The sequence below is a fragment of the Rana temporaria genome, chromosome 7, assembly GCF_905171775.1.
Source record: "Rana temporaria chromosome 7, aRanTem1.1, whole genome shotgun sequence".
In the NCBI taxonomy this organism is placed as follows: domain Eukaryota; kingdom Metazoa; phylum Chordata; class Amphibia; order Anura; family Ranidae; genus Rana; species Rana temporaria.
In genome coordinates this window covers 59,861,182-59,881,684 of record NC_053495.1, presented here as the reverse complement: position 1 = coordinate 59,881,684, position 20,503 = coordinate 59,861,182, and the positions used below count along the sequence as shown (strand labels likewise).

General features: G+C 42.3%; 1 protein-coding gene across 1 annotated transcript in view; it reads left to right on the top strand.

The window, feature by feature from the left end:
- Nucleotides 1–20,503, top strand: part of SFMBT1 (Scm like with four mbt domains 1) — a 144,261-nt gene that overhangs the window by 14,429 nt on the left and 109,329 nt on the right. The window contains exon 2 of the mRNA XM_040359451.1: nt 10,590–10,676. The gene's annotated coding sequence lies outside the window, so the exon portion shown is untranslated. The remainder of the gene's footprint in view (nt 1–10,589; nt 10,677–20,503) is intronic.

The window sequence follows — 20,503 nt, the reverse complement described above, 5'->3', positions numbered from 1 at the left end:
CGCAAAAAATAAAAAAACGCAGAGGTGATCAAATACCACCAAAACAAAGCTCTACTTGTGGGGAAAAAAGGGACATCAATTTTGTTTGGGAGCCACTTTGCACCACCGCGCAATTTTCATTTAAAGCGTGACAGTACTGAAAGCTGAAATTTTGCCTGGGCAGGAAGGGGGTATATGAGCCCAGTAAGCAAGTGGTTAAAGAGGAGCTCCAGGCTCCTTTGGAAAAAAAGTCGAATACTGCAGCTGCTGACTTTTAATATTAGGGCACTTACCTGTACAGGGATCCTGCACTTAAGCCAATTTTTCGGTCGGCTATCTGGTGCTGCCACCACCATCTCTACACAGGGAAAGCTTTGCGACTTCAGAGCTGGTTCCCTACTGAGCGTGCGCCAAGCGTGCTGCACTCTGTGAATGGGCAGGCTGCAGAAAATGGAGAAGGGGGGCTGAATTTCCTGCTCAAGCTCAATTTGCCGAATCGAACTGAAGTGGGAGCAAGTACGTGTCAAAACCAGGTAGCCCCCCCAAAGGTTCCAAATGTGGCAGCAGAGGGGGGGGGGGTGGGGAAGGAGGCAGACAAGTGGAGCTTTCCCCTTTTGGGTTGAGCTCCACTTTAACTGGCCTGTCTGCAGTCCAGACCTTTCACCAAATGAAAGTATTTGGTGCATCTTATGAAAAATACAACAAAGAAGATCCAAGTCTGAGCAGTTAGAATTCTTTTCCAGGCAAGAATGAGACAACCTTCCTCTCCCAAAACTCCAGCCACTGGTCCCCTCAGTTCCCAGAGATTTACAGAGTGTTGTTAACCACTTAAGCCCCAGACCATATTGCTGGTCAAAGACCAGAGCACTTTTTGCGATTCGGCACTGCGTCGCTTTAACTGATAATTGCGCGGTTATGCAACGTGGCTCCCAAACAAAATTGGCGTCCTTTTTTTCCCACAAATAGAGCTTTCCTTTGGTGGTATTTGATCACCGCTGCGGTTTTTATTTTTTGCGCTATAAACAAAAATATAGCGACAATTTTGAAAAAAAATATTTTTTGCTATAATAAATATCCCCCCCAAAAATATATAAACTATTTTTTTCCTCAGTTTAGGCCGAAACGTATTCTTCTACATATTTTTCGTTTTTTGATTGTTTTGCACAAAAGTTATAGCGTTTACAAAATAGGGGGTAGTTTTATGGCATTTTTATTAATATTTTTTTTTTTTTACTAGTAATGGCGGCGATCAGTGACTTTTTTTCGGTACTGCGACATTATGGCGGACACTTGGGACACTTTTGGCCCAATTTTTGGGACCATTGGCATTTTTTAGCGATCAGTGCTATAAAAATGCATTGATTACTATAAAAATGTCACTGGCAGTGAAGGGGGCGGGGAAGGGGTTAAGTATGTTCCCTGGGCGTGTTCTAACTGTAGGGGGGGTGGACTCACTAGGGGAAATGACTGATCGCTGTTCTTACATTGTATGAACAGACGGTCAGGCATTTCTCCCGTGACAGGACCGGGAGCTGTATGTTTACACACACAGCTCCGGGTCCCCGCTCTGTAACGAGCAATCGTGGGTGCCCGCCGGCGATCGCGCCCGCCGGGCACGCACACAGGAGTCAGGGACGAGCGTGGCCGCCTCAGGGAGCGACGTATAGCTATGTGCTCTCGCGCAGGGGAGCCGACCTGCCGCCGTAAAACGACGGCGGCTGGTCGGCAACCAGTTAAAGAAGTTGTTTTGGTAAACAGTCCGGCCCAAGCTTTTTTGAGACTAATTGCTGCCATCAATTTGAAAATGACCTTTTTTTTTTTTCTTAAAATTGTACATTTTCTTAGTTTAAACATTTTTGATATGTTTTCTATTTTGTATTGTCAATATAAAAAAAACGTTTTTGAGATGTGTAAATCATTGCATTCTGTTTTTTATGAAGATTTTACACAGTGTCCCAACTTTTTTTGGAATTGGAGTTGTATATAAGCTGTTTTACCTGCTTTACAGGAATTGTCTATCCAGTTCTGAAACTTGCACAGCCCTGTCTGCTAGGGTGAATGGCCTAATGTTTTTAATGCTGCAGTTAAATTATACTTGTTCTTCCCCCAGCATGTAACAGGATAGTGAAAGGAGAAGCAGAAGAATGATAAGCTCATCTTTTTGTCGCTCTGCTGTACCCTCCTTTCAACATCTCCACTGATAGTACATTAGCACTGCAGCACAACTGAATGGGTTCTTGTGCTCCCACTCTACTGCCCCAGTCACTCTTAATTGTACTGCAGCAACACCTGACGTGTTTTACGTTTTTGTGGCATGTTTTTGGAGCAGTGCCATTCTTTGGAATGTTTTTGTGCGCTTTGACGTGCGACAATCGTGGCAAAAATGCACCTTGTTTGAGGTGCCATTAAGAAATAATGGCATTACAAATGCGCCCTGCATTTTGCTGCAATTCCAGGACGCTTAGGTGTGAACAGGGCCTTCGTCGGAGCTCTGATGTACAGAGAATTGCAAAAGGCTCAAGCCTCGTACACACGACCGAGGAACTCGACGGGCGAAGCACATCATTTTCCTCGTCGAGTTCCTTGTTAGGCTGTCGAGGAACTCGACAAGCCAATGTTCTCCATTCCCGTCAAGGAAATAGAGAACATGCTCTCTTTTTGGCTCGTCGAGTTTCTCGACAGTTTCCTCGACGAAAATGTACACACGACCGGTTTCCTCGGCAAAAAGATATCTCCCAGCAAGTTTCTTGCTGGTTTTTGCTGAGAAACTCGGTCATGTGTACGAGGCTTAAGACTAAGCCAAATTCAGGTTTTACACTACTTGCTTTGAAAAAAAAAATGACTGATAATTACAAACTGCAGATAGAAACCAGGCCAGACATTGCTAAGATTATTTATATCAAACTGATTTCCTATGCATATGTAAAAATCCTTCAAAACTTTATACATTCTCGTTAATTCTATAGAACTTACATTAGAAATGATGAGAGCCAAGACTAATATGTATTCACTCATCATATAGACTGTAGGCAACTGTGAAAGAAGTGCTCTAGCTTAATCAAAACTTTTCTATAGTTCTTAATTGCAAAGCTATTTAGATCTCTTAAGGGCCCATTCACACCTAAGCATTTTGTAGCCTACAGCTATAAAACGCTAGAGGGGGAAAAAATCCATTATTCTCAATGGAGATGGTTCACATCTCCACTCCAAAGCGCTTGAAGCTTAAACAAGTTCTGGACTTTTTTGTTGTGCGAATTGGGCTGATTTGGGCGTTTTTGAATGTTTGTATTCCCATAGAAACTAATGGAAATGCTTGATTCAAGCGTCTAGCGCGACAACGAGCGTTTCGTCGCTTTAATCTGTTCTGTGAAATAGAATATTCACCCAGGAAGAAGATAAAAAAAATCTACAAACATAGCAACAAATAATGAAAGAGATGATCATTTTTCCTATTGGCTAAAATAAAAAACGACGAAGTTCAAAAACGTCGGACAACGCTATATGCAAACGTGCAAATACGTGTGAAAAAACGCCGGAAATAACACTACGCTCAGGTGTGAATGGGGCCTAAGTGTTACCTATTAACATTTTTCTCAATTCCAGTAGCTGGAAGGCAAATCTATGAATTAGGTGATCTCTTCAACCAGGCAGAATAATTTTGTGTATACTGTAAGGTCATTGGTAGTCAGCCATGTTGTGTCTGTGCTGCTCGTGTTATAAAAAAATAAAATAAATCAATGCTTCAAACAAAAGCAGTCTATGATCCAAATTTTATGTATTGCTTGCAGTTATCAAGCTGTTAGTAAGGGACAACTTTTTTCCAAATCGCTGGAAAATATTCATGCAGGTTAGGGGCAATTGTTAACTTTTTCATCAAGGACCCATATTATTATTTATGTAATTTTTATTTGAGGTTTTCATCACTTAGTAATACAAAGATCACAAAACGCACATAATAAGAACAAAGAAAACAAACATGTCCAAGTAGGTAACAGTCGCGGTTCACATCATAGTGACTGAATATTGAGGCAAATAGAACAGCATAATCGTACTGTAACTGATGAACATTGAGAACAATATATTGCCCCATCACTTCCCAAAGCCACTGGTGACTCGAAACCTTTAATGTGGACTAAAGACTAGGGGGAGAAGAAGGGGGAACAAGATCTAACAAGTCTGGAAATGTGTACATGAATACAAAGGCCAAGGGTGGATCAGTCTAAAACAATCAGTAACTTTTAGGGGTCAAGAGCTACAGTAATCCCCAATCCTGTCTGGTATGGGGGTTACAATAGGCCAAGCCATCTGAGTGCCTGGAGTGGTCTTACCAGTGTAATGGATCCAAGTGGCCCATATACCATAGAACTTAACATGGCGATCCTTACATGTCGCCATCCATTCCTCAGCAGCCATTGTATTATTCACTAGTTGAATCCAGTCTGCCTGAGCAGGAATTTGTGGTCTCTTCCAGTACACCGGAATTAACCATGTAGCTGCATTAAGCAGATGAGGCAATACTGACTTGCGTTAATGGCTAAAAGGCAGGCAGCAGTAGCTCCAGTGGAGAGTCAGGGACATCAATGTCCAGAATAGCCCTGATTTGGGATTGTATGTCTTGCCAGTAGGGTTGTGTCTTAGGGCATTCCCACCAAATGTGTAGGAATGTGCCCCCTAAGGCCACATTCCCTCCAACAAGCATCTGCACAGTTGGATAAATTCTGGCAAGCTAACCCTATACCACTGGCTAAGTATTTTAAAAATACTTTTCTGCATTTTCTTGTCCACAGAGCTTGTGTGGGTGAGGCCGTAGAGGTGGTCTAACTGTGTCTCAATAACTAAGGACCGGAAGAATTTCCCCCTTAATGACCAGGCCATTTTTTGTGATACACCACTGTGTTGCTTTAACCAGAAATTGCACATTGTCGTGCGATGCTGTACCCAAACAAATTTATGTCCCTTTTTTTCACAAATGGCACTTTCTTTGGTATTTGATCACCACTGTGATTTTTATTTTTTTGCGCTATTAACAAAAATAGAGAGACAATTTTGGAAAAAAAACTATATTTTATACTTTTTGCTATAATAAATATCCCCACAAAAAAGCTAAAAAAGGTCTTCTTCAGTTTAGGCCGCTAAATATTCTTCTACATATTTTTTGTAAAAAAAAATTGCAATAAGCGTGTATTGATTGGTTTACAAAAATGGTAGTCTACAAAATAGGGAATAGATTTATTGCATTTTTATTTATTTTATTTTTATTAGTAATGGTGGCGATATATTTAAAAAAAAAATTCGGGACTGCGTCATTGACCCCATTTACCTTTACCCTAGCTTCTGGGGAACTATAGAGCGAGGGTATCCACAAAAGCATATTTTGGCTTGGATCATATCAGGCCAAAAGTGTCCGGAGGTAAACCCAATCCACCCTGTCAAATGCCTATTCAGCATCTTTGGCAAGCAGAAGACAGGGAGGGTGAACAGCCTGCAGCTCGTCCCAATGAATTGGCAGGATCACACGATTAGAACTGTCCCTAGCTTCCCTCCCCACGATAAACGACGTTTGGTCAGGATGGATGATCGTTGGAAGAATAGGCTTAATACGATTGGATAAAATCTTTGCTGGAATTTTAATGTCAGTGTTCAGAAGCAAAATTGGCCTATAATTACCAGGAATAATATGGTCCTTCCCTACTTTAGGGATGACTGTGATGTAGGTCAACAATGCCTGAGGCTATAGCATTAAAATAGGCACAGATAGGGCTAGAAAGGAGCAATTGAAACTTACTCTAGTAAGCATTTGTAAAGTTGTTTCGTCGCGGACTCTTCCCTTTTTGGGAGGTCTTTGATAACTGTTGCCACTTCTGCCGGAGAAATAGGGGTGTTTAATTGGGGTGGTGAGCTGCGGGGATGGGACCTCCTCCAAGTACTGTAGGATACGCTCTTTCTGGGCCTCCCTGGAGATTAAGACGAGAGGATTTCTGATCCCCCAGACCGGTAAATCGGCTATCCAATGTGTCTGAGCGGGTGATCGGCGGACTCCAGGTCAGCAGGTACAATAAGAAACCGCTGCTCACAGGTGATGTTTGCTGGGCATGATGCTCAGACTGGGCAGCAATTGAGGTGCACGCCCTGCCACTGCTGCAGCCTCTTAGGTATACGAATGATTGGATGGCTGCACACTCAATACTTGCAAAAAAAATTCTTTATTGTAGAACAATGTAAATAAAACAACAACAACTGATTAGGCAGGGTAGGGAAAAGGCAGGTAGACTCGTTTCACATGGAAGTTTGTGGAAGTGATCGGGACATGCACACTGAAGCAATGGCACGTCATGCCACTGCTTCAGTTAGCTGTTACCGGCGGCTCCCGCATGCATGCGCGGGAGTGACGTAATCCCGGTTCCAGACAATCACAGCGTCGGAGCCACGATACCCAGAAGCAAGCTCCGGGAGAGATGTCCGCAGCAGGAAGGGGGGCTGGGTATGGCTGCGGGGGCTTCGATCCAAGGTAAGTAATACATAATGAGCTAGTATGCTATGCATACATTGGTTTGCTTTAACCCTGCCCATCCCCCTCATAATGTGGTTTTAGAGAGATAGTTATTACAAGCTGCCTTTTGCTTTCTTGGCCATGTCTGAAGGTATGTGGTTTGTGTACTGTAGCTAAGCTCATGCAGAGGCTCCCTTTTACTGGCAGATAGTGATCTCTGGTGATGACATGAGTGCACTGTAGAAAAGCAATCTACAGTGCCTTGAAAAAGTATTCATGCTTCTTAACATAAATATATTTTATTGGTATTTTATGTCATAGAGCAACACAGTGGCACATAATTGTGAAGTTGAAGGAAAATTATAAATGTTTTACAAATATCTGAAAAGTGTGGCGTGCATTTGTATTCAGCCCCCTTTACTCTGATACCCCTAATTAAGATCTAGATTGCCTTTAGAAGTCACCTAATTGGTAAATAGTCTACCTGTGTGTAATTTAATCCCAGTATAAATACAGCTGTTCTGTGAAGCCCTCAGAAATTTGTTAGAGAACCTTTGTAAAAAAAAACAGCATCAAGGAAACACACCAGACGGGTCAGGGATAAAGCTGTGGAGAAGTTTAAAGCAGGGTTAGGTTCTAAAAAAAAAAATATCCCAAGGTTTGAACATCTCACGGAGCACTGTTCAATCCATCACCCGGAAATGGAAAGAGTATGGCACAACAGCAAACCTACCAAGACATGGCTGTCCACCTAAATTGATGGACTGGGCTAAGGGAGCATTAACCAGAGAAGCAGCAAAGAGGCGCATGGTAACTCTGAAAGAGCTGCAGAGATCTACAGCTCAGGTGGGAGTATCTGTCCACAGGACAACTATTAGTCGTGCACTCCACAAATCTGCCCTTTATGGAAGAGTGGCAAGAAGAAAGCCATTGTTGAAATAAAGCCATAAGAAGTGCGGTTTGCGTGAAGCCATGTGGAGGACACATCAAACATGTGGAAGAAGGTGCTCTGGTCAGATAAGACCAAAATTGAACTTTTTGGCCTAAAAGCAAAAAGATATGTGTGGCGGAAAACCATCCATACTGTGAAACATGTTAGTGTCGGCATCATGTTGTGGGGATGCTTTTCTTCAGCAGGGACAGGGAAGCTGGTCAGAGTTGATGGGAAGATGGCTCATACAGGGCAATCTTAGAAGAAAACCTGTTAGGCCGCGTACACACGGTCGGTCAAAACCGATGAAAACGGACTGAAGGACCTTTTCATTGGTCCAAACCGATCGCGTGTGGGCCCCATCGGTCAGTTAACCTTCAGTCAAAAAATTTAGAACTTTCTTTCAAATTTAACTGATGGACGCCTAATCGATAGGTCAAAACCGATGGTTAGTATGCAAAAGCATTGGTTAAAAATCCACGCATGCTCAGAATCAAGTCGACGCATGCTTGGAAGCATAGAATTTAGTTTTTTTTAGCACGTTGTGTTTTACGTCACCGTGTTTTGACCCGATTTGTAATTTAACCTATGGTGTGTAGGCACATCAGACCATCAGTCAGCTTCATCAGTTAACCGATGAGAACGGTCCGAAGGACCGTTCTCATTGGATGGACTGATCGTGTGTACAGGGCTTTTGTCTGCAAATGACTTGAGACTGGGGCAGAGGTTCACCTTCCAGCGGGACAATGACCATAACATATAGCCAGAGCTACAATAGAATGGTTTAGGTCAAAGCATATTCTTGAGTTAGAATGGCCCAGTCAAAGTCCAGACTTAAATCAAATTGAGAATCTGTGGTAAGATTTGAAAAATGCTGTTCAGACGCTCTCCATCCAATCTGACAGTGCTTGAACTATTTTGAAGAAGAATGGGCAAACATGTCACTCTTTCCAAATGTGCAAAGCTGGTAGAGATATCCCCCAAAAAGACTTGCAGCTGTAATTGCAGCCAAAAGCGGTTCTACAAAGTATTGACACACTTTAGATATTTGTAAAAAATCCTAAAAAACATTTATAAATTTTCTTTCACTTTTTCTTCCACAATTATGTGCAACTTTGTATTGGCTATCACATACAACCAAAAACCTTAACGTATTGTATTGGGATTTTAACATCACAAAATGTGGAAAATTTCAAGAGGTATAAATACTTTTTCAAGGCACTGTACATTTATAGCTGAGGTTGGTAACCCTTCGATCGCGGGCTACCTGTTGACCGTGGGTTGGTGATGGGTAGCCCGGGAATGGGTCTGCTCTCTCCACCCTCAGCCTCCTCTGCTGTCATTTGGTCCTCCTCTCTTCCCTATGCTATGGGAGAGAAGGGGGAAAGAGGACAGTATAATTACAGTAAACTCCCATCTCTGACTTGTCCCTTCTTATTATAGGCTTACCTATAGGTACTGTACATATCTCCTAAATGTGCACCGTTTAGGAGATATTTATTGTATATGCAGCCGATGTGGTCATCGGCACATGCGCTCTGAAGATCTGCCGATCCTTTGGAGTCCTTTGCTGTAAACATCATTGCGGCTCTGGCCAGTCACACAGAAAGATGGGGGACAACGGTAGCAGCCTCCAGCAGTGACAACGCATCGCTGGAGGGCTTCATTGTTTCACATAATGTGCTAGTATGCAATTCATGCTAGCACATTATATTACCTTTCATGTCAGAAAAAAAAAACTCACCAAGTGCACCTCATTTATCCATTTCCAGCCAGGAAAATCTATTGACATTCAAGGATTTTTTACATGTCCGAATACATATATATTATTATATTTTTTAAAATGTCCATGCAGATTATATTTTGTGGGGGAGACCACGCAGAAAACCGAAGACAAGATATCCCAGCACAAATCCTCTATGCGCTCCTCACAATATGAATTACCATTAGACTTTTTTGTTTATATACTGTGTGTGTTTCCCATCTATCCATGCCTGTGTTGGTCTTTTCTATCTTGGCATATATTTTTTTAAGTTTGCTAATTGTTAATAGTCCTGCAGGATTCCTGTAGTATAGAGCAGTTGTCTTGCTAGAGGCAGCTGCTAGCATGTGCTACATGACACCTCTGTATCACTCAAGAGTGGTTGGTGTAAATTGCTCACAGCTGCTCTCAAGTGTGGGACCTTTTACCATTATTTGTTATAATGGTTTTCTAATGTTTTTTTTTTTTTTTTGGGGGGGGGGGGGGGTGTCTTTTAATCTATTATCTATCATATTATTAGTGCAAATAGTTTTTTTGGTGATGGTAAATATTTGGGTCTGCTTAGCAAAGTAAAGTGAACCTGTGCTTTTACCCTTCCCAGCAGCACATATTTCTCCCTTTCCTTGCTCCCCAACCACTCCTTTTAAAGTGTATTTAATCGCTAAGGCCCTTTTTACACCTGTCCGTTTTTTAGGTGGATCTGAGCGGGCCACCCATCGACTCCTATGGGCAGGCGGATGTCAGTGGAGATGTGTCCGCTGACACCCACCTGCCATCCGATCCACTCAAAATAGACGTATGGCGATATGTTCTCCACCCGTTTGGCGGATCGAATGGGATCTGATGAAAACGGACATTGGGGGGGGGGGGGGGGGGGGTTATTTACTAAAGGCGAACTACAAGTGCACTTGAAATTGCACTGAAAGTGCACTTGGAAGTGCAGTCGCAGTAAATCTGAGGGGTATATCTGAAATGAGGGAAAGCTCTTCTGCTTTTATTATCCAATCATGTGCAAGCTAAAATGCTTTTTTTTATTTTCCTAGCATGTCCTCCTTGGATCTACAGCGTCTGCACCTCCAAGTGCACTTTCGTCCGATCTCCCCATAGAAATCAGCGGGGCTCTGGCGGGTCCCTCCCTGCTCAGTGAGCAGAGACGGACCTGTCATCTGGCTCAGATGAGATCAACGTAGCGATCTCCTGCTGAGCTACCGCAGTACGCTGAGCAGATCCGCCCCGTGTGAAAGGGGCCTAACAATTCATTTTTCTTCTTTGTTAATTTTTGGTCTGTTTAAATATCCTATCAAAAGTGCTTTGTTCTTTCTGATAAATGCAAAAAAACGTGTTGAACCTGCCAGAAATCTTATAAGCCGATATCTTCCTGTGCTTTCTGTCTGTGCTACATTCTTGTCATTTTGCATTTTTCTTAGTTTTCTCTGAGGACTACAGAACCCCACTCTTTGTCATGGAGAAGAGGAAAGGAGGAAGTTTCTAAAGTTTTGTCCTGACACAGTGGGGTGAGTGTTTGTCACCCTAGGACTGAAAGTGTGTTACTGTCAGAATCTACAGGTGAAAATAAAAAGGGGGGGGGGGGGGGAATGTAATGCAGCCAATACATCTTAGGACTGGTAAGCTGCATCATATGAAATGTATTTTTTCTATCTATCTATTTTTTTTTAGGTTTAGATACACTTTAAGTGAGAGTTAAGCCGACACGATACGAAATCAGAGTAATTTCGTACGACGAACAATCTGCATATTTTCAAATTTTATTACGGTGCTTTCGACAGCCACATTTTTTGTACGACAAAAGCTGGATGTGCAGACTATAAAATTGCTGTCGGATGTGAACTACAACGTCCGATTTTTCGTTTATTCCGTATTGTTTTAATCCGAAAAAAATCTTAAGAGCAAGACTAGGCATGTTCAGAAACAAAAAAATACATACAAAACTATTCAACACATTACGTCACTTCTGAAGTTGTATTCTGACGTACAAGAATTTTTGTAACGGTGAGTAGTCTCTTCACTTTCGACATGAGACTATCGTGCAACAACAAAACGGACGAACAGTCGTCCGAAAATCTGATCGTGTTTACGAGGCTTTAGTCATTTGGTGAAATCTGGAATCGGAGCAAGACCATTAAATGTTTTTCTCTCAAGCTGGCTATACACAAGTAGAACTTTCTTTGATTTGACCCCACTAATTAGAAATTCCATCCTACTCCTTTGAATTTTCTCGTCACAGAGGTCGAAACGAATGTCGATTTTTCTAACAGTATATTTGGTTGTCCTTGGATAAAGTTCATTCTTTCCAAAATGTTATGTTAAAAGCAAAATCAAATTTTTGAAGTACCGTATATACTCGAGTATAAGCCGACCCAAATATAAGCCGAGGCACCTAATTTTACCACAAAAATGGAAAAATTTATTGACTCGAGTATAAGCCTAAGGTGTCCATCTGTGTGCCTCACTGTGCCCATGCCTCACTGTGCCCATGACTGACGTTTAACATGGGAGTCTATGGAAGGGGAGCCTGGCTCTGAAAAATTGGTGCTCCCAAGCCGTAGGTCCCCCCCAGACAACAAACTTTGCACACTTGTAGAGGAGAAATGTAGCTACATGTGTGCCAAGTTCCGGGGTCCAGGGGACTTACGAGCGGCTGGTACCGGGTCCCCAAAGTCACTGAAGAAGTTACTGTTTAACATGAGTCTATGGAAGGGGTGCCCGACTTTGAAAAATCGGTGCTTACCGGCCGTAGGTCCCCCAGGACTACAAACTTTGCACACTTGTAGAGAAAAAGTGGCTACATGTGTGCCGGCCGGTACCGGGTCCCCAAAGTCCGGGTCCGGGAGATCAGGTGCAAAAAGGTGATTCGTATAAGCTGAGGGGGGGCATTTTCATCACTAAAAATGTGCTGAGAAACTTGGCTTATACTCGAGTATATACGGTACTTTAAATTACATTTGACAAGCCATCGAGTGCACTGGGAATGTTCATATTATTCTTCATATGAAAGTTAGTTTGAAAATTTACAAGTGTACATCCAGCTAAAGATAACTAGTGAGTTTTAAACCCAACTTTGGGCTCTTACATTTTTGTAATTGTAATATTATTTATTAGAATATTATTAAGATTTAGATAAATTGATTGATTTGGTAAATTAAGTCGCACAGTGTCAGCAAGCTGCAATGAAGTTGCTCTGAATAGTTGGCTTTGAAGTTACGCTGCTGTGAATCGGGGCCAAACCTCCCCATTGCTGAATTGCCAGAAAGTACTGATTTTGTCACAGGTGATGTTACAACACTTTCTCTTCGGTCAGGTGCCAGAATGCTGATCAGTTCAGATCCTTGGTTTGGCACTGGAGCCTCTGGGGCTCGGTGTGCAGCTCGCTGTGCTCCTGACCTGGACAACAAAGACAAACTTGGTACACAATGACTTTTTATACGTCATTATCGGTCCTACCACCACTTAGGCCTGGTTCACACCTATGCATTTTTTTAGTGCATTTTCAGTTTTGCAGAAATGCACTACAGTCATTTAACATTATTTCCTATGGGTCGCATTCACATCTGTGCATTTTATGGAAAGGGCCAGGGACTTTTTTGGTCTTTGGTTGCCATAGACTTCAATGGATCAAAAACGTGTTTTTGACAAAGCAAATGGCACCTGGAATATGCACACTGCAACCTGTATAGGTGTGAACCAGGCCTTGGAGCAGTGGTTCTCAACCTTACTAGTGCCATGACCCCTTGATAACATTTCCCAAGTTGCGGGGACCCCTAACAGTAAAATTATTTTCGTAGCGTGGGTTGTCAGCATCCAAGGCAAGACAAGTAATTTGTGCCCCTAACCCACGGACATTTAGCGCTCCCTGAGTCCCTTCCACTCGTACAATATTAAAACCACTTATGGTACATTTGAGGATGTACCCCTCTATCTCTTTGTTCTCCTTTCTCCCCCCCCCCCATCCCTCTCTCTAGCTGTCTTTCGCTCCCTTTTTCTTTGTTCCTTTCCCTCTTTTTCTCTCCCTTCCATGCATTCTCTATTTTTATTTCTTCTCTTATTTCTTGGTGTGGGGTGGGGTTAGTAGGATCAGTGGCAGGGCTGGCGGGGAGTTCTGATCAGTCAACTTAGGTGCTCTTAATCAAGATCATCTGCTGATCTGAGAACTGTAGTGGGGACTTTTAATGGCAACTATAATCACAGGTAGTGTTACTCACTGTGTCTCCGCATTCACAGTGTCTCAGACTTTGTAGTGTCTCGTAGCAGTGACACCTATGCTGAAATCGGGAGATAGGGTCTCCTCCAGCCCCTCTCACTTCACATTCCTCATGTCAGCTGACTTCTAGTCTCTGCCCCCCCAGCCATGCCGTGAACTGAATGGGCGGCTGCGGGCTTCAGGAACAGCCCATGATTTGGTGACCCCCTGGCAAATAATAATTTGACCCCCAGGTTGAGAACCACTGCCTTAGAGGGTGTCCCAGTGTGTAGCCACAGCTGTATACTGAGTGCTGGAACTCTCCATGGGAGAGGGATCTTGGCTTGTTGGCCTGTGTTCGGGTAGGCACATACTGAATGTGGGATCATTGTGGCCACTTATTATTATTATTGCTGCTGATGTCACCAATGCTGAGGGATATTGTAATGCCTCGTACACACGACAGTTTTTCATGATGTGAAAAATGCAATTTTTTTAATTGGTCATTAAAAACAATTGTGTGTAGGCTCCAGAGCATTTTTCTCAACATGAAAAACGGGCATTAAAAATTTAGAACGTGCTCTATTTTTTTTTGTTTTTCACGTTGTGCATTATCAGCCCAAAGGGTGGCGCCAATCGAATGGAACTTCCCTTTTATAGTGCTGTTGTACGTGTTGTATGTCACCGCGCTTTGCTTAAGCATTTTTTTTTTCACGATCGTGTGTATGCAAGGCAGGCTTGACAAAATTCACGTCGAGAAAAACTTTGTTTTTTTCCATGGCATGAAAAATGGTCGTGTGTACACGGCTTCACTGTCAATTACACCAACAATAGGGCTTATTTTACTTCAACATTACAAGCGGTACACACTGAAACTACACCTATTTTAGTGGCCAAAATACTAGTATTACCTCCAATACATCCCTTCCAACTATCTAACATGTTAACTATACATGAGTTAAGCCTCGTACACGCGTACAGGTTTCCCGGCTGACTTTTTACCGCCGGCAAGCCAGAGGGGAAAACTGAGAACCGGCTCAGTAACTTTTTTCCCCCTACACATGACCGGGTTTCCCAACAGGAAAACTGCCATGAGAGCTTTGGTCGGGAATCCCAGCCGTGTGTATGCTCCATCGCAGTGTTTCCTTTTTTTTTTTTTTGGCAGTTTTCCTGTCGGGAAAACTGCAATGGAGCATACACACGGCCGGTTTTCCCGACCAAAATCTCTCATGGCAGTTTTCCCAACGGGAGGCTTGAGTGTTTTTTAACACCTGCACGTTGCGCAGGTTGAAATGACAACTTCAGTATCTCTGCATTAAGTTGTAACCACTCAGATGCTGCTGTCCACCCTACACCAGCTAATTCTGCTTGCACCCTCAGCATTTAGGTAGGTATAATGTCACCAGCGTTTCAGTGTTAGTTTCATTCTTCTTCAAATTAAAATGTATACAGAGAACTACATAGGCTGCTACTGCTGACCCTTTCTAAAAATGCTTGTTGCATTTCTATCATGATTATACAGTGGCTTTGTGAACTTGTGTCAGTGACAAACATATTTACTAAAATAGGCATGACAAAGCTGACAGCCTGAGGACATAACGTTTTCTTGTCTCATCCCAAATACAGCTCTAGCCATTCCCTGACAACATTGGGATTTGCACCAGGTTTCAGAGCTCCTGTTGTTGTAAAGAACGTATCTGAAAGGTTTTAGGTCTCCACTTCATGGTCCTGGTTGGGTTACATTTAGTTTACTAGCAGGTCCACATTAATACTTTAAGATACTTACTTCAAACTACTATGCAGATCAGTAGCTCTGATTTAAAGGGGTTGTAAAGGTTTGTTTTTAATTTTTTAAATAGGTTCCTTTAAGCTAGTTCATTGTTGGTTCACTTACCTTTTTCCTTCAATTTCCCTTCTAAATGTTTGTTTTCTTTGTCTGAATTTCTCACTTCCTGTTTCTTCTCAGTAAGCTGTTCTGGCTGACTAACCCCCATGGATGATTGGGAAAGCTTACCGAGGAGAAACAGGAAGTGAGAAATTCAGACAAAGGGGGAAAAAAAATTATTAGGGGAAATCGAAGGAAAGGGTAAGTGCACTAGCAATGCACTAGCTTAAAGGAACCTATTTAGAAAATAAAAAACAAACGTTTACAACCCCTTTAATTTACTATACTTGGTTTGGATCAGTGATTCAGTGTTTTCCAAAGGAGCATAGTAATGGAAACTTACATGTAAGAAAAGAATAGTAAGCATTAGGCAGTTGCTCTTTTGGCTATGTCAACACTTTCATCTACTTTGCAGGAGTGGGCACCATTTTGGCGTCTTTCTATGCCTAGACCCAACCACCTGATGACACCATCAATGTAATTAAGTGATCAGAGGCAGGAGTGGGAACAATGTGCCTCTGATGTAAAACTCCTAATGGGCTTTTCTGAGGCTAGAAGAAAGGAGTTTGTCTAGGTGCAATCACCTACTCGGTAGTGCTCTGCTGTTTCTAATTGGGAATTGTATGTTTTAAAATCCTTTAATTTTAAACAAAAAAATAACTTTATACTTGCCTGCTCTGTGTAATAGTTTTGCACAGAGCAGCCCAAAACCTTCTCTTCTCGGGTCCCTTGCCAGCGCTCCTGGCCCCTCCCTCCTGCCCCCACAGCAAGCTGCTCGTTATGGGGGAACCCGAGCCGCTGCTCTGTGTGTCCATTCAGACACTGAGCTGCGGCTCTGGCCTGTCCCCTCTCTCTCCTCCATTGGCTTACTGACTTACCACCCATCAGTTTATTTACGCATTGTCATTTTTTTTACTGGCAGACCCAGTTTGAGTTGGTCTGCTTCTAGTTTGGTGGTATATTGGTTTGTTGGGCAAGGTTTTTGCTCCACTCCTATTTTTCTTTTGTTTTCCAGTGTTCGCTTTTGCCACACCAACTATAGGTAGGGGCGGGCTTTAGGATATCACCTGTCCTCTGCCTATTGATTAGCACACTTGGGCTCCCTTTCAGGAGACCTTAAATTCATAGTTAGGACTGCAGCTATACAGAGTGCCGTGTTGCAGCCGCTGCAGCTTCCCAGGTATTTGCAAATGCTTGCAACTAAACCTCTGTTTTTACTTACAGCAGTTAGACAGATTTATTTGGTTTAGTGCTTTTTGGTTGACAACTTTGAGCCTGGCCACATGGTAACATTTATTTTTTCCATGTTTATATTTAATTGCATATTGCTAAAATCGCATTTTATATAAAGTCCCAACCTCCCCCATTTTTGATCTACTGACTTTAATTGTCTCAGCTAATCAGGAGTTAGAGTCCCCGGCAGCCGAGGCTCTGGTGCAACATTGCTGGATCGAGATGGGGCTCAGGTAATTATTAGGGGGGCTGCTGCTCACTGAAGGTTTTTTTTATCCTAATGCATAGCATGCATCAAGATAAAAAAAACTTTCTGCCTTTTTAGACCCACTTTAAAGTACTTATTTTGACTAATTGCTTTACCACAACAAATTTTGCTAATAGATCTTTGTCAGAAAGCAAACTTTAAAAAAAAAAAGGAATTTCATTTTTAATGTAACTCTGTTTCTCCAGTCAGGCAGAATGTATGTATGTATGTATGTATGTATGTACAGTATGTGTCTCTCTTGTAGTAGGAGGAAAATAAACAAACAAACTGACATTTTAAATATCCCCTTCCTCTTTTCTTCATATGACCGTGCATGCACTTTATCGCAAATCAGTGATTTATTTATTTATTTTACATCTGATCATGTGACTGCAAAGCTCCCTGTCCTCTACCCTTTACCTTCTGTTGTGGCTGCTACATCTGGTGGGATGAAACTCTTTTTGGCTTTCACAACAGATAGAGCATTAAATGCCATTGGGTGATGCCTTTTATATGGGATTGTATGATATTTTTTATTTTTACGGTTGAACTAGATGGACTTGTGCCTTTTTTCAACCTGACTGACTATGTAACTGTCACTGCAATATTTAACCCGTTCCTGAACAGCTCACACAGATATACTGCGGCAGAATGGCTCCCTTGGGCGAAATCCTGTATGGGTACATCCTTCTTCCCTTTTTTGCCCACCGCTGCACAGCTGGCAACGCGCGATCGCATGCACAAGCGCCAGCACGGGGAATTTGTGTATTTGTGTATTTGTGTGTGTGTGTGTGTAAATGCACAAATCCCTGTGCTGTCAGGGAAGAGGAAACATATCGCTTGTTCCTACTAAGTAGGGAAAACTATATGTCTCCTCTCCAAGTCGCTCCCATCTCCACACAGTTAGAACACATAGTTAACCCCTTAACCCCTTCCCTGCCAGTGACATTTACATAGTAATCGGTGCATTTTTATAGCACTGATTGCTGTATGAATGCCAATGGTCCCAAAAAGTGTCAAAGGTGTCTGATCTGTCTGTCAAAATGTTGCAGTACTTCTAAAAATCGCAGATCACTGCCATTACTAGTAAAAATGTCATAAATCTTTCCCATAGTTTGTAGATTCTATAATATTTGCGCAAACCAAAATATATACGCTTATTGCAACTTTTTTTTATCAGAAATATGTAGAAGAATATATATGGGTCTAAACTGATGAAGACATTTGTTTTTTTATTTGGCCATATTTATTATAGCAAAAAGAATATTTTTTTTTCAAAATTGTCACTTTTTTTTACAGCGCTAAAAAAATTGTTTGAGTATAGCATTGCATGACCGCGCAATTGTCAGTTAAAGCGACACAGTGCCAAATTGTAAAAAATGCTCTGGTCAGGCAGGGGGTAACATTTTCCAGGGCTAAAGTGGTTAAATTTATCCCCATTTTCCACATTAGAGAGGACATGAAGGTTTCAAATCGCATGATCCATGTAAAAAATCACTAAGAGAAGGTATTTACACAGTTATTTGTAATAAAAGGCATATAGGGCCACAAAAAGAAAGGGGAGTTGAACATTTAAATGTTGGGTTGTAGATGCTCTAAATCGGCACCAAATTTTAATTTACTTACTGGCTAAAGTTAAACAGGTCTCCTGTCTGTCTTAGGAAGAATCCACACTCGCAGAAGATTTAACACCTTGCAGTGGCTGTAGTAAGGCGCTGCATCTATGGTCTGTGATGGACCTTTTGACCAGCTGTGCTTGATATTCACTTGGAAATATAGTGTATTCCCTTAGGTACCAAGGCCTGGGTTCACAGTGTGTTTTTGTCTTCTATTTAGGGTTACATTTTTTCCTTTTTTTTTATTTTTTTTGATCAAGGTAAACCAAATTGTAGTTATGTTTAAGTCCACTCCACCTACACTACCACCACACCTAGCTAGTTGTTGGCCTAAAACTCCTTTTTGGTTTACTAAGGTGTACTTTTCAGCATGGCTGTCTTAATGAGAGGGCACCCCTGGGCACTGCCCAGGGGCCCCAGCTGCATAAGGGGGCCCCTGCTTTTTCCCAAAAGTAGCTGCTCCTTGAGCCCACGCTGCCCCAAAATTGGGGGCCCCATGATGGCACTGAGAGTGATGGATACACAGGGGAGGCAGGCTGGCAGCAGTGCACCATGCTGTGCAGAACAATAACTATTATTTCACAGCCATCAGGGAGGGGCAGGGTCGGAAAGCCAGTGATGCTCTGACACTGCTCCATGCAGCTTGAATGCTCGGGACTCGAAGGCTGCAGGGTATGAGTTGGAGTGGGAGTTGCTGAGTCGGCAGCACTGAGAGCCCAACTGCGGAAGTAGCATTGTGGATGGTGTCTTGGTGAGCCCAGCTGTCCAGCACTGTTTGCACCGAAAGGCTTGGAATGCCCGGAGGGATGCTCCCTCCTCCGCCCCTCCTTCTGCCTGCTTTATTGGTATAGGTGAGTGCAGTGCCTGAGGTGGGTACAGAGCCAAAAGTTTACATGAACTGTATCTCCACTGGAAAAGGGGGTACTACATGGATGGAATAATGGTGCTGGGGGATATCAAGGGTGTATGGGGGAAAACAATGCCGAGGGGGATCTGGGGTTTATAGGGGGTAGCAATTCTTGGGGTAGCTTGGGTGGCTATAGTGCTAGAGGTATCAGGGATCACAGTGTAGGGGGTATCAGGGATGTAGTGGGGTCACAACATAAGGGGTATCTTATGGTATATAGTTACAGTGCTGGGGGGGATATCTAGGGTTTAGAGGGATCAGAGTGCTGGGGGTATATCTGGGGCGTAGAGGGGTCAGAGTGCTGAGGAGATATCTGGGATGTAAAGGGGTCATAGTGCTGGGGGGATATCTGGGATGTAGAGGGGTCAGAGTTCAAGTGTGCTTTGGACTTGTAGTCCAAAGTGGATTTAACCTTCGTAAATAACCCCCCATGTTTATTATTTTCATAAAAAAAAAATAACCTTTACAACCACTTTGAAATTATTGCTCACCCTCCAAACCGAATTTTAAAATGGTTTTTGTTTTTTCATTTGGTACATGTTCTCAGCCCCCCCAGGCCATTTGTCTGAAAATTCCTTGCCCATTAGACTAGAAAAAAATGAGGGTATATTGACTTATAAAATAGGATCTAGAGTTGTTTTTTTATTTTTTTTTTACCATTTTTGTCTCTCATTTGATTTTAATTGGGTTGGGTTTCAGTACTTGAACTTTTAAGTTTGAAAAATTACTCCGTGAACTGCCGGGGCTCGGCTCATCAATAACTACTGACAGAACAAAGATTGATTGATGAAGCCAAGTGTGAGTTGGGATGTTGTCCATAACAGATAATCTGCTTCATGAAAATGAAAAGAAACATTACTTGCTTGTAGGCAAGAGCTCGATTTTTCTTTTCTTTTTTTCTTTTGATTTTCAAAAAGAAACCTGTGTGCATAGCAAGCGTGGCAGTCTTATCTGTCTTTGAAGTGAAAGTGAAACACGTGTGATTTAACTGAAAGTAATTAACTACTTCCTTATACATGGTACACCAAGCCAGACAAGCACATTAGTAATTTTCACACATCTCTAGGACTGTTTCTTATTTATGTAGATTGGAGACGAGTTAAGACATTTGGACGTAAGGTTAAGCTGTTATGTTACCAATCAGGTTTCGGCATCCATTATACAACTTTAACAAGAAATCTAATTGATTGCTATTTTTCTTTGTTACAGTCTACAAAATTCAGCCCTACAGTGTAAATTTAAAGTGTGTGAAAAC